This window comes from Sorex fumeus, unplaced genomic scaffold (genome assembly GCF_029834395.1).
Source record: "Sorex fumeus unplaced genomic scaffold, SorFum_2.1 ptg000032l, whole genome shotgun sequence".
Lineage (NCBI taxonomy): Eukaryota > Metazoa > Chordata > Mammalia > Eulipotyphla > Soricidae > Sorex > Sorex fumeus.
This window is the reverse complement of record NW_026606089.1, coordinates 8285168-8300649: the sequence shown is the minus strand read 5'-3', so window position 1 is coordinate 8300649 and position 15482 is coordinate 8285168. Positions and strand designations below refer to the sequence as shown.

The 15482-nt window shown below is 44.4% G+C and overlaps 1 pseudogene; it reads left to right on the top strand.

Moving 5' to 3' along the window:
- Positions 1 to 1097: 1097 nt before the first annotated feature.
- Positions 1098 to 1196, top strand: LOC130025933 (uncharacterized; annotated as a pseudogene).
- Positions 1197 to 15482: the final 14286 nt, after the last annotated feature.

Below are 15482 nucleotides of genomic sequence, written 5' to 3'. Positions count from 1 at the left end.
TGACATACATCTCTTCCATGTAATAACCTGGGCTCCACGACCAACCAGCCTGACTCCCGTTTCCTTCCATCTCCTGACCATCGCCATCGACCTCCGTGGAGTGGGGAAATGGCCTGACCGCCAGCCTTTTATTTTTTGTGTGTTTACACAGGTTCTGCTTCCACTTCCTTCATGCATGAGTCTCCTTCAAGCTTGGGCAGAGTGGTCTTAAGCGTACCTATGGCTGGTTGCAGAGGTCTTCAGCTGCCGGGGCTCTACTCAGGGCAGTGAGGGAAATTCACCCCTCCCCGTCCAAGGGGCCCAGGTGAGGAAAGCCAGGTGCGGGGTCAGGAGACTGTCGTTTTAGACATATTTGGAATCAATTTTAGATCGAAAAGTACTTATGTGCTTAGTAATAAATTACTATACACTTGTTCAATCACCTCAGAGACCCAACTCTGCTTAGAGAACTAGATTTTTAAATACAGGGCTGTTTTGCCTGTGTGTCATGACTGAGAATCACTCTCAGTATATATGAAACTCACTATACACAAAGATGCACACAGGCTACTTTGAGTCATCTGTGTTGTTAATATGTGTTGGCCATTAAACTTCACTGAGACCCCTTTTTCTGTCCTTTACAGGAGCCTCATGAGTCTCACCTTCCATTCAAGTTGTACTTGTAATAAGGTGGAATGAAATCATCAATATTCTCCTCACCTCTTCCTTCAGGAGAAAAATCCTACTTACATTCAAGGTGGTCGAATTGCAGACAACATCATCCACCTTTTCCTGGAGATGTACACGGGACTGAGGTGAGAACAGCAAAAGGCTCTAGTTTAATGGTCTTAATGAAGGTTTCAGGGAAGGGCATTAAACAAGACTCATATACCATCTTCCAAAAGAATTATTTTGTAAAACTGATGCCTTGGATATGGTAAAAGATAATATGGTAAAAACCATACTTTTCTTTCTAGGACATTACAGTTCTAAATCTATCTATTCAAGCTGCTTTGAAATATATTCCTTGATTTGGAATCACTGTCTGCCATAGGATTGAGTAAGGACAACACTCAAAGTAATAAGAAGAGAAAAATATGGAAAAATTAACTCATACTATGTTTGGTAACATATATACTAAAATTGAAACGATACAGAGATTAGCATGGTCCTTGCACAGATATGACATGCAAACTTGTAAAGTGATCCATGTTTTTGTTGCAAGAATAATTAACAGGGCGACTTTAAGCTAAGACAATCCACACAAGTACAAAAATTCTACATAAAGATAGCACAAATCCCCATCACAACAATCTCCTCAATGTCAATGGACTAAATGTGCCAATTCAGAGGCACAGAATGGGAGGATAATTATAAAACTGAACCCAACATTCTGCTGCCTGAAGAAACACTTATGAACATTCAAAGCAACCATGGGCTCAAAGTCAAAGGCTGGAAAACAATTCTTCAAGAAAGAAACGAACACGTCCACAAAGCTGGAGTGGACATACTAGTATCAGACCATATGGACTTCAGGCTATAGGTTATAAGAGACAGTGAAGGTCATTTCTTCATGATCATGGGATCTGTACATCAGAAAGAACTCACCCTCCTCACTGTAGGTGCTCCTAATGACAGACCAGCAAAATATTTAAAAATAACTTCTAATAGACTTAAAGAAAAACATTGAGAGCAACACAATACTAGTTGGAGATTTCAACACTACTTTGTCACTTCTCAATAGATCAAACAGACTAAAGCTCAGCAAGGAAATATTTTTTTAAGGGAAGTAATGAACAACCGTTGGCTTAGAGAAGAAATCAAAGGGGAAATAAAAAGTTTCCAGAAACAAATGAGAATGAGGACACGAGCTACCAGAACTTGTGGGACACAGCAAAAGCAGTGTTAAGAGGAAAGAGTATAGCTCTGCCAGAATTCATCAGGAAGCAAGAAAGGGCCTGCATGAATAAATTAGAGCTCAAGATTTTGGAAAATGACCAACAAAAGTAGTCCAAACTAGGCTGGAGGAAGGAAATAATAAAACTTGTACCAGACGTCAATGAGCTAGAATCCCAAAATACAATCCAAAAGACCAATAAGAGTAAAAGCTAGTTCTTTGAGAAAATAAATAAGATAAATAAACCACGAGAAGCCTCTCAAAGAAACAAAGAGAAAGAATTCTAACAAATCGAATCAGAAATGTAAAGGGGCATATCCTAATAGAAAGTACAGAAATCCATAGGATCATCAGAGATTATATTGAGAATCTTTACAGCAGGAAATGAGAGAATCTTGAATAAATTGATAAATTTTTGGATTCCAATTACCTCCCAAGGCTGAACCAAGAAGATTTGGAATACTTGAACCTATCACTTCCAAGGAAATTGAAATGATGGTCAAAAGTATCCCCCCAAACAGAATCCCTGGCCCAGATGGATGGATTCAATAGTGAAATATTTCAAACCTTTTAAGAGGAAATGCTGCCAACATTTTTCAAGATTTTCCAGGAAATTGAAGAATCATAAATACTCCCAAATAGTTTCTATGAGGCAAAGATCAACCTATTACTCAAATCAGACAGAGACACCACAAAAAAAGAAAATTACAGACTTATTTCCTTGATGAATACAGATACACAGATTCTCAAGAAAATACCAGCAAAGAGAATCCAGAAACTCAACAAAAGATCACACACTATGACCAAGTAGGTTTATCTTGGGGATGCACGGATGGCTTAACATTCTCTAGTTAATCAACAGAATACACCATCTCAAAAAAATAAAGATAAAAGCCATATAATCATATCAATAGATGTAGATAAAGCATTTGATGAGATCCAGCACCCATTCATGATGAAAAACTCTCAACAAAATGGGAGTTGAAAGTCAAAGCAAATTATCACAAACCCACAGCAAACATTATTCTCAACGGGGAAAAACTGAAGGCTTGGAGCAGAAATCAATGAACTAGAATTCCAAAATACAATCAGGCACAAAACAAGTTACCCACTCTCACCACTCCTATTCAACACAGTACTTGAAGTATTTGCCATATGATTTCGGTAAAAAAAAAGATATCAAGGGCATCCAGATAAAAAAGGAAGAACTCAAGCTTTTACTATTTGGAGGATGACATGATACTATACTTAGAAAATCTCAAAGAATCTACAAAAAAGCTCCTGGGAACAATAGATTTGTTTAGTAAAGTAGCATATTACAAAATCAATATCTGGTACTCCATGGCTTTCCCATATATTAATAATGAAAGAGAAAAAAAGAGATAGAGAAAAAACAATCCCATTCACAATAATACCTCAGAAAATCGAGTATATTAGAATCAACTAAAAATGTTAAAGATCTATACCAAAAAAAAAAAAACCTACAAAGCTCTACTTTACAAAATAAGACAGTATATGAGGAAATGGAATCACATCCCATGCTCATGGATTGAGAGGTTTAACACTGTCAAAATGGCAATACACCCCAAAGCTCTATAAAGATTTAATGCACATTCTATAAGGATACCCATAACATTTTTCAAATAAATAGATTAAACACTCTTGAAAGTCATACACAACAATAAACTCCCATGAAGTGCTAAAGCAATCTTTGGTAAAAAGAAGAAGGGAATACCTTCCCCAAATTCAAACCCAACTACATAGTTGTAGTAATCAAAATACCATGATATTCAGATAAAGACAGGCCTCAGATCAATGGAATATAGTTAAATATCCTGACGCTGGCCCTCAGATTATTATTACCTAATCTTTCATAAAGGCTCAAATATATCACAGGTAGCTTGCCAGGCTCTGTCGTGAGGGCTAGATACTCTCTAAGCTTGCCGGGCTCTCCGAGAGGGGCGGAGAAATCGAACTCGCATCGGACATGTTGGCTGTGTGCAAGGCAAACGACCTACTCGCTGTGCTATAGCTCCAGCCCATTAGATGTATTCGATATACCAAACACAGTAACAACAAGTCTCATGATAGAGAGGTTACTGGGCCCGCTCAAGCAAATTGCAGCCAACATGGCCGACCCGAGTTCGATTCCTCTGCCCCTCTCGGAGAACCTGGCAAGCTACCGAGAGTATCTCGCCCGCATGGCACAGTCTGGCAAGCTCCCCATGATGTATTCCATATGCCAAATACAGTAACAACAAAGTCTCCAATGGAGACGTTACTGGGCCCACTCGAGCAAATCGACGAACAATGGGAGGGCCTTTACCTTTACCTTACCTTCATAAAGGCTCAAGAAATATGAAGTTGAGCTAGGAAGTCTCTTCAGCAACTGGTGCTGGGAAAACTGGACAGCAACATGCAAAAAAAAGGAACTCAGACCTCTTTATAGTGCCAGGCACAAAGTCAGATCAAATGTATTAAAAACCTCAATATCATACCTGAATTCTTAAGGTATATGGAGAAAAATGTGGGAAGATCCCTGCATGACATTAAAGCTAAGGGAAACTTCTAGAATGAAACACCACTGACCAAGGAAGAGGAAGTGAAGATAAACAAATGAGACTACATTAAACTAAGAAGTTTCTGCAACTCAGAAAAAATGGTGACCATGATAAAAAGAGAGCCCACATAATGGGGGAAAATTATTTATGCAATACCCATACAATTAACCTCAAAATTCCGACTGCTGTATCATTAAGAACACTAAATAGTTCCTGTGAATTTTATTCTTCTTCACATATATTTACTCTAAAATATTTTAGATTTACTTTTAAACGACAGGTACAAAGGTAAATTTATGAGTTTTTTTAAAAATTAAAAATACCCCTATACATAGCCAGGTGCGACCCAAAAAACAAAAAAGCAAGCAAGCAAGCAAGCAAGAAAGAAAGAAATTAAAAATTAAAAAATAATGCTGTTTGCAATGCTAAGGATCAATCCCAGATCATCATACAATGGAAGGCAAATGCTCTTTCACTGAGTTATATCCCTGTTCTTAAACATTAAAAAGTTCTTAATTGATGTCTCATTGCATTTTCTTTTTTAAAAAATGCTTTTCTAAACATTCCTGGTCGCCAATGTACCTCCTACATTTTGACCCTCGCTTCTCTTCTATATTTGACTTCTAAGACTCAGTTGTCACCTTATCCTTCCTATAGCCATGTTTTCCTTGGAAAAAGTTTCCAAGATCATGTCTGGCTTGCTTTAACTTGGCATAAAATGGAAACCTTATTTTCTGTATGCTCTCATGCTAGAGGAGATGATGTTTTCGACCCAGGTGAACTCTTTTCTGGGGAACTTTCTGGCTGTTTCTACTTGACTTCAAAATATCTAAAGGTAAGTCATCATCTTTTTTTTTTGCGTTTTTGGGTCACACCTGCAGATGCAAAGGGGTTACTCCTGGCTCTGCACTCTGGAATTACTCCTCACGGTGCTTGGGGGGACCATACAGGATGCTGGGAATCTAACCTGGGTAGGCCGTGTGCAAGGCAAATGCTCTACCTGCTGTACTATAGATCAAGCTCCCCCCCGCATCCCCATAATTCATCATCTTGAGGGCCTCAGATTTTTACCTTCCATTTAGAAACTTCATCTTTACATTGACACAGTAAATTGAAACCACAGAACCATTTAATGGCATGTTATAATGGTAGCAGCCATGAGCACACATTGATAACCTATAAGTTGGCATGAACGAATTCTGTCTCAGAGGCTTCACTTCTGAGAATACCTGTCACTACCTCCTTTCTGTTACGTATCCCAGGATCAGAATCTACATCAGGCCATCAGTAGAAATTTTTCACCCGAAAGCTAGCCTTCCACTGGGATCAGAATCCATGATCCATCTAACTTGTAATTTTTCATTCATGACTTGTTGACCTTGTTTCAGTTGGAGGCATCCAGAGCATAAACTCAGCTTTCCAGTTGTTTCCACAGGAAATCCAAATACCTAAGAATGTTATCATTTCTGACGCCACTGTGAAAGATTTTTTTGGAATCCCACCGTAAGATACTATCATTAATGTTATAATATTACTGTTCTCAATAGTCCGGATCTCCCCAAAGAACTCTCTACCCTCCTCACTCCAAGTGCAGACTCCAGTTTATCATGCTCCTGAACGTACTTCTAATAGTTTTACTCAGGTTCTCCCCTAAAGTGCACAAGTTAAGTTTATACCACTCCAAGTTCTTATTCCTAAACTAGCAGTTTCGGCTTGGTCCTCAAGCTTGTGTTCTCCCTTGAAGAAATACCGTGCTTCCTTTCTCCATGTCTCTCTTTGCTTGCTTTGTTAAACGAGTGTTCTCTGTTGAACATATATTCCATTCCACCCTACACCGGTTTAACAAGTTTCTAAGTGTTTTTCAGTAAAATCTATTTTGCTTCACTAAACTAAAAATTTTAAACCACCAGAGCATTGTTTAAACCAATATTTGTATCTTTTAAACCACAAATTTTGAAAATGAAAGGGGGTAAACCAATGGAATACTACTCAGTTGTATGAAGTGAAATCTTATTATCTGTATAAAATTGGATCACATGAGGATATTATATTTAGTGACATAAACCAGGCAGAGAAAGATAGGCATCATACAAGTTCATGCATATGTGGTATATGGAGAAAACAAATTAAAAGAATAAAATGAGACAGACAAACATCTAAAACAATATTTATATTCTATGATTTATAATTCAATTAATAATGGTTTCTCATACACATAATTCCATCATCACACTCCTCATTCTCTCAAAAAATAACCCCTCCCTGTCCCCCAAACCCCCAGAATCCCTCCTTCCCAATCCCCTGACTTAATTGTGTGGATCAGTTCTCCCCTTACATTGGCCTTGAACCTTTGTTGCTACCTTGCTGTGTGTCTTTACATCCCACATATGAAAAAAATATCTCTGTATCTGTTCCTTTCCTTAAGGCTAACTTTACATGCATGATATCCTCTAGTTTCATCCAATGTTGAAAATTGCATAGTTTTGATATTTTCAAAGCAATAAAAACAAACTTTAGAACCATGAGACTATTTAATTACCAGATGGAAAGCTGTAATCAAAGTGGAAAAACTGAACAATGGTGAATGACAAAGTAGGCCTTTCAGTAGTGAGTGTAATATGATACATGAACGTTGATTCTACAGTAATCCTAAAATTTATGAAATTCTAGTAATTCTATAATGTAATTTTAAATAATCAAAACAGTATTTAAATAACTTACATTTATCTATGATTTTGATGTATATTTTGTGTCAAACTATCAGAAATAAAAATAATGTGAGATAGAGATATTGTGTATCACTATACTTTTAAACAAGAGAAGTGCTGAAAATTTCTGTGTCTTGATGAACTGTCATATAAATTGACTCCAAAATCAAATTAATATACTCAAGGAAAAATAAAAGTCAACCAGTTTAATCTTTTGCCTTCACAGAGGTTCCCATCGGCTGATCTCTGACAGACAAAACAATTTTTATATTATTTTTTTAAATTTTTATTACTGAAACACCATGAGGTACAGTTGTACATTTACAAATTTTTGTTCTTGGGTTTCGATTATACAATGATCAAATGCCCATCCCTCCCCCTGTGCCCATTTTCCACCACCATAGGTTCCAGTATCCCTTCCACACCTATACCCTCATCCCACCCTCCCTCTGTGGTAAGGCATTCTCTTTTGTTATCCCTATCCTTTCGGGTTTTGTGGTCTACAAAAGAGGCATTTAGTGGCAATTATGTTCAGTCCATAGTCACAATTTTTATTTTCAAAGGATTTCTTGGCAGAGATTTGGCATTCTTTGCTAGCAACCAACTCCTTTTCTTCTGCTCTTTTTTTTCTAGAAATATATACTTGTGACAGTTACACCCTCCAACTGCCGTGTAACCCCAACAAAGGCCAGGATCCAGAGATTATAACAACAAGCTCCCGGGAGAGCACAAGGCAGAGTCTCCTACCCTGTGTCTGACTATCCTCGCCAGGGCCCAACAGCTGAAGACCTCCAGGCCCCAACCAAGGCCTTACTGGAGCCACTCTCCACACACTTGGATAAGCCTCAGACATAACAGAACTAGCAGAGGAACCCAGGTGTGTGGGACCCGGGGCTGAGATATCTAAGCCTGCACGGTTTGGGACTGGACCTGTCAGTAACTAGACAGTTACACCCTCCAACTGCCGTGTAACCCCAACAAAGGCCAGGATCCAGAGATTATAACAACAAGCTCCCCGGAGCGCGCGGCCGCATTTGCGGCCGCGCGACTATTTATTTAATTTTCTCTAAATTTTCAGGATACCTTAAATATCCTTAAATATCCAACCGACACGGCAGAGCCTGGCAAGCTATCCGTGGTCTATGCGAAATAGACCAAATTGATATGCCAAATCCAGTAATAAATGGATCTATTTCCCTAACACTGAATATGCAGAGTCGAGAAGGATATGGAAGGAGAAGCTGATAAAATACCAAGGCAGACATAGGCTGCCAAAACGCAGAAAAACAAAAATGATTGTCTGTACTTTTAATGCTCGTACGCTGGCATCTGCTGCATCCATTGAAGACCTTATGGTACAAGCACGAAAGATCAAGTACGACATCATTGGTCTGACGGAAACGAGAAGACATCATCTTCACCCTCTAAGACCCATATGGGGACACGCCCCAGGGACAGCTGGCCACTGTGTGGGACACTCACAGCAGCATGCATAGGTGAAGCTGGAAGAAGGGGAGCTGTGGGGTGCATGAGGGAGACAAAGGCAGAGGCCAGGTGTCCTCAGGATTCATTTCCTGTGGCTCCCATCCCAACCTTCGCTCTCTCCCCTTGCATTGGGAGCCCCTGGGGTGCAGTGTCCCTGGCTCACCGTGACTCCCCAACACTGCTGCTCTAGACTGTGGATCTAAAGACAGTCCTGGGGAATGGGTCACCTCTCAGGGTGCGTTTCCAGGGCAACGCACAGTGTCCCATTGGAAAGGGGCCTTTGTGCATCCCCTCGACGACCAGACGTTGACGCACACCCCGTGTCCACCTCTGCCCCTGTCTTCACATGCGGCTTCCGGGAGCATCTGCGCCTGGTTCTCCCCCGCACAGGCTCCAGGACACGGCGGGGGTGGGCTGGGACAGGGGGCTCTACGCTGTCGTGAGGGCAGCAGTGACCCACCCTTTTCCGGGGGAGGGTGGCACCGGATTTGTTTCCCAGGAGCTCCAGCTCCAGGAGACTGCTGGGGGTGGGGTGACGGTCCCTCATACCCCGCCCACCCCACACACAAGTTCGCCAGGGCCGCGCATTCATGAGTTACTATTTTCTTGAACATTTATATTTATTTTATTTTATCTTTAATTTTGAAAAGTAAGACTCCAGGAGGTAGTGTTTCACGTGCTCTCCTGCGATCCCCAGCAGCAAAAGAGCCGCTGCAGCCTGCTCTGGCAGCTGTCATGCCGGGGCGGCTGTGCTGCACTGGAGAGGGTAGAGGGACCCCTTGGGCTCCGTCCCCGCCTGTGTCCAGCCCGAAATGGCCACCACCTTCTCCTCCTGTGTCCACGAGGCCCGTCCCGGTCACCGTGGATTGTTGGAGCACTAGCCTGCCTCTTGGCCCCCTCGGGGCACTGGTCCTGGGGGAAGGCCCGGCTCACAGCGGGGTAGGCTGGCAGCTGCACCGCCAGGAGTCTCAGGGGGGGTGTTCCCACATGGAAGGAGGGAATGGACGGGCAGTCTTGTCCCTGAGGTGGGATTCGGCCTGCGGGAGGCTTGGCAGGGCAGACGGAGAGAAAGAACAGAACTGGCATATACAGGGCTGGGGCCGGGGGCCTGGCCGATGGCGTTGCCGGTGAACGGCCAGTGTCCGCATGAACTACAAGTGCAGCCCAGTCGTGTTCTTACAAACACACCTGCCCTCAGTCCCCCAGGACGTCTCCAGACTCTACCTGGTGCTATTCCTTGACCGCAAACGGGCAACACATTTTTTCAGCAAAATCCAAAATAGATTCCCATTAAACCCCGAAAGGTAGGGGTCCTCAATCCAGAGAACCAGCCATTCGGGTAGATGTTCAGGAATAATAGGAGAATAAGTGTGAGAATCCATCTAGAAGAGATCAGACAAGTATTCGCTTGCCTGTGGCAACTGAGCCAGAGAGCAGCAGGCCCGTTTATATACACTCTGCTGACATCACGAAACCCTGCAGAGTCACAAAGGGTCCCGGGCCGCGGAGGGGACCCCATGCATGGCTGCCACCAGCCCTGCCCACTCAGGCCTGAGTGGTCTCTCTACCCGCCTAGGCCTTAGGTTGCCCTGCCCTCCCTTCCCGCCACTTCCAAGCCCCGAGCCCTGCATCCTGGGCCTGGCCTTGTTCTCTCAGGAACCCAGTCACCCCCTGCGTCTGCACTTGCCATATGTCTGCCTCACCGAGCCTCTGACCCTGGCACTTTCTTCTGGGCAGTGTCCATATTTCACATCCTCTTTCCTCCAGACTCTCCCAGCAAAGTTCCCACATGAACCTGGGCCTCGATCATCCAGCCCTCTCCCACTGCGTTGGAGCCTCAAAATCCCACACATCAGTTTGGTCTTTGCCCCGCCTTTACCAAACATCTTTATTTTTTAAATAAGAACTCTTTCTTTGAAACAAACAAATGACACAATTATTTTACTATTGTGTACATACACTAGACTCTCAAAGTGTAATTATTTGGCATTTTTTTTTGTTTCTGGGGGGCCACACCTGGTGATGCCCAGGGCTTCTCTTGGCTCTGCATTCAGGAATTACTCCTTGTGGTACTTGAGGACCCATTGAGGATGCCAGGGATCGAAGCTAGCTTCTCCACGGTACTATCTCTTAAGCTTTCGGCGTTTTTAAGGAATATAATCTGAATATCAATTTTTTAATGATTTTTACACGTTTTATATTCATAAAGTAGTTCACTGGATTTCATTACAGGTAACATTCAAACAACCATCCAGCCAGTGAGCATCTTCCCACCACAACAAGAGGGAAGTGTGTGAAGGTTGTTGAAATTCATTCTGGGGCTAAATATCAATTTTTAAGAATTTTCTCTTTGGGAAAAGTCCAGATAGCGCTCTACTTTCAATATATAGAATTTTCCTTGTTCCGTTCCTCTTTAAATTTCATTTCTTTTCTACTTCCATCATAGTTTTATCAGAACTTAATATATTATCATAATTTTTGCTTTAAAGGCTGTTATATATTACCCCTCATACATTCCACCATAAATATTTGTAAGTAGAAGCGAATATCAAATTTTCTTTGTAGATTAACTCCTAATTACAACTCTCAGTAAAATGTACTTGATCAATATTTCCTGTTTTGAGTAATATTTTTAAATATTATTTAACAAGTTCACTATCCATTGTAGCACTCTCCTCCCATTTTTCATCAATCTGCTCGAGCGGGCACCAGTAATGTCTTCATTGTGAGACTTGTTGTTATTGTTTTTGACATATCAAATACACCACGAGGACCTTGCCAGGCTCTGCCGTGTGGACAGGATACTCTCGGTAGCTTGCCGGGCTCTCCAAGAGGGATGGAGGAATCAGAACCGGGTCAGCTGCGTGCAAGGTAAACGCCCTACCCACTGTGCAATTGCCTCATGTACCCTTCATTAATTGATGTCTTTATGGAATATTACTGCAACATGTCTTTTTTTTTTCTTTTTGGGTTACACCTTGCAATGCACAGGGGCTACCCCTGGCTCTGCATTCAGGAATTACTCCTGGCGGTGCTCGGGAGACCATCTAGGATGCTGGGAATTGAAACCGGGTCAGCCGCATGCAGTGCAAACGTCCTACCCGCTGTGCTATCTCTCGCACAGCGGGTAGGGCGTTTGCCTTACATGCAGCTGAGCCAGCCAACCCGAGTTTGATTCCTTGGCCCCTCTCAGAGAGCCCAGCAAGCTACCAGAGTATCTCGCCCGCACGGACAAGCTTGGCAAGCTACTCACGACGTATTCGCTATGCCAAACACAGTAACAACAAGTCACGATGGGGACGTTATTGGGCCCACTAGAGCGAATCGGGGAACAACGGAAGGACAGTGCTACAGTGCTACTGCTACATGAGACAGATTGTCTTAATTGAAAGCAGTATCCAAAACTGTGTTTTGAAATGTAAGTTGCTGTGTCTTTGTTCTTACTCTTTTGGTGGAGCGACACTAAAAGCAGAAAATGAACAAGAGTCATGTCTTTGTTTTTTGAAATGAGAGGGAAAAGAATTCACGTGAAGTATAGACCTCAAGAACACTCTCAGAAAGATCACTTTTAGAAAAGTGAAAGCTGAAGTTCTGCAAATTATGAGTGCTACTAGTGAATTTGAAAACCCTGAGTCTTATTTGTACAAGAGCAAATAAGTTTCTTTGAGGAAGTAGGAGAATGACTTTAGATGTTGGGGAACAATTTTCTTCAAAGTACCCAGAGATGTTGCGCACCAGCTCCAGGCAGACGTGGGACCAAGGATGACGGGCACTCAGAGAAACACCCTCCGGGAGCAGCTGATGGCTGTTCACTTTCTTGCCAAATACACACATATTTTATAGAAGGTCTCAGCTTACAAGAACGTGCAATCACATGAAGTTCAGCTTGATTGGCCTATCATCTTTTCTTCTCTGCTTTGCTCCAGTAGAATCCCAATTATGGCTAGGATGACCTGCTAAGCGTAGGTGGCAGTTTCTGTGTCTTTGGCGCATGTGACTAGGAGGTTGAGTGGGGCTCAAGGCTCAACAGCCCGTGCTGACACCCTGTTCTTGCCAAGTTTGCCAAATACTTGCTCTTGTGATGCTTCGCTTCTGGGCCGCTTTGCAAGGTCAGGTCTTATCTACTCCAGTGCCCGTCGCCATGATCCACATCTAGATAGTTCCACACTGTACAAAGTTCCCTCTTAACACTGCTTTTCGCTGTCCCATATGGTCTGATAAATCCTATCTTTATTCTCCTTTATTTTCAGGAATCTTCTGATTTCTTCTCATTGACCAATAGTTCTATGCTGTTTTTGTCTTCCTGTTCTTTGGGGATTCTGGTGATTCTTATATTGTTCCTCTTCAACTCATCCTGTAGTTCTCTGGTGTGTTGTCTATCGCTTTTGGGATTTTCTTCCACCTTCTGTTGGTTTCTAGAAGATTCCTGCATCCCGTCTTGGAGCTCACCAATGATTTCCCCAGATATTGTTACTCCATTGAAATTTCTGCTTCACCTGCCACACTCTTTGCTTCAATCGTTTCTGTTTGTACTTGTCTCAGTTCCACCTCATACGTTTCTGTGCTTTGCTGACTGATTGAGCCAGTGTTTCTCTGAGCTCAGTAGACGTCACAGTGTCCCTAAAGTCTTTATGTGAGAGTTTGCAGAGCTAGTTGATACCGCTAGAAACTTCTCGGCTATTGTCTTCACTCCCTGGGCTCGGTGGGCTTTTGTGCTGCTTCTTGTTATCTCTGCGGGACGTGCTGATGGCCCTCAGACAGGAGATCTCCAAGGAGGTGCTGGCCATCAGCATGGAAGGGATGCTTCCACAGGGCATGCCAGGCAGGCCTGGTGCTGCTGAGAGTGCCGTGGTGGACTGAGCTGAGTGCCGTCCCGGGCCAGCGGAGACGGTGCTGAACAAGGTCATGCAACGCCAGTAGGCCGATTTGCCAGGAGGTCCGGAAAGCGTCCTGGAGTGTGGCGACGGCTGGGTAGTGGAGGTAGTGTCACTAAAATTTTCTCACTAAAATTGTTTAATATGTGGAGGAAGTGCTACCATTTTGATTTAATGTTTCACAAACTATTTTGGTAGTCTAATCTGATTGCCATCTGCTTAAGTACTTCCATTTTGAGGGAAGCTGGGGAGGCTGTGCCTAGCTACGTCCCTGTAGACCATCTTCACCCTCTAAGACCCATATGGGGACACGCCCCAGGGACAGCTGGCCACTGTGTGGGACACTCACAGCAGCATGCGTAGGTGAAGCTGGAAGAAGGGGAGCTGTGGGGTGCATGAGGGAGACAAAGGCAGAGGCCAGGTGTCCTCGGGATTCATTTCCTGTGGCTCCCATCCCAACCTTTGCTCTCTCCCCTTGCATTGGGAGCCCCTGGGGTGCAGTGTCCCTGGCTCACCGTGACTCCCCAACACTGCTTCTCTAGACTGTGGATCTAAAGACAGTCCTGGGGAATGGGTCACCTCTAAGGGTGCGTTTCCAGGGCAACGCACAGTGTCCCATTGGAAAGGGGCCTTTGTGCATCCCCTCGACGACCAGACGTTGACGCACACCCCGTGTCCACCTCTGCCCCTGTCTTCACATGCGGCTTCCGGGAGCATCTGCGCCTGGTTCTCCCCCGCACAGGCTCCAGGACACGGCGGGGGTGGGCTGGGACAGGGGGCTCTACGCTGTCGTGAGGGCAGCAGTAACCCACCCTTTTCCGGGGGAGGGTGGCACCGGATTTGTTTCCCAGGAGCTCCTGCTCCAGGAGACTGCTGGGGGTGGGGTGACGGTCCCCCATCCCCCGCCCAACCCACACACAAGTTCGCCAGGGCCGCGCATTCATGAGTTACTATTTTCTTGAACATTTATATTTATTTTATTTTATCTTTAATTTTGAAAAGTAAGACTCCAGGAGGTAGTGTTTCACGTGCTCTCCTGCGATCCCCAGCAGCAAAAGAGCCGCTGCAGCCTGCTCTGGCAGCTGTCATGCCGGGGCGGCTGTGCTGCACTGGAGGGGGTACATGGACCCCTTGGACTCCGTCCCCACCTGTGTCCAGCCCAAAATTGCCACCACCTTCTCCTCCTGTGTCCACGAGGCCCGTCCCGGCCACCGTGGATTGTTGGAGCACTAGCCTGCCTCTCAGCCCCCTCGGGGCGCTGGTCCTGGGGGAAGGCCCGGCTCACAGCGAGGTAGGATGGCAGCTGCACCCCCGGGAGACTCAGGGGGGGTGTTCCCACATGGAAGGAGGGAATGGACGGGCAGTCTTGTCCCTGAGGTGGGATTCGGCCTGCGGGAGGCTTGGCAGGGCAGACGGAGAGAAAGAACAGAACTGGCATATACAGGGCCGGGGCCGGGGGCCTGGCCAATGGCATTGCCAGTGAACGGCCAGTGTCCGCATGAACTACAAGTGCAGCCCTGTCGTGTTCTTACAAACACACCTGCCCTCAGTCCCCCAGGACGTCTCCAGACTCTACCTGGTGCTGTTCCTTGACCACAAACGGGCAACACATTTTTTCAGCAAAATCCAAAATAGAATCCCATTAAACCCCGAAAGGTAGGGGTCCTCAATCCAGAGAACCAGCCATTCGGGTAGATGTTCAGGAATAATAGGAGAATAAGTGTGAGAATCCATCTAGAAGAGATCAGACAAGTATTCGCTTGCCTGTGGCAACTGAGCCAGAGAGCAGCAGGCCCGTTTATATACACTCTGCTGAAATCACGGAACCCTGCGGAGTCACAAAGGGTCCCGGGCCGCGGAGGGGACCCCATGCATGGCTGCCACCAGCCCTGCCCCACTCAGGCCTGAGTGGTCTCTCTAACCGCATAGGCCTTAGTTTGCCCTGCCCTCCCTTTCCGCCCCTTCCAAGCCTCGAGCC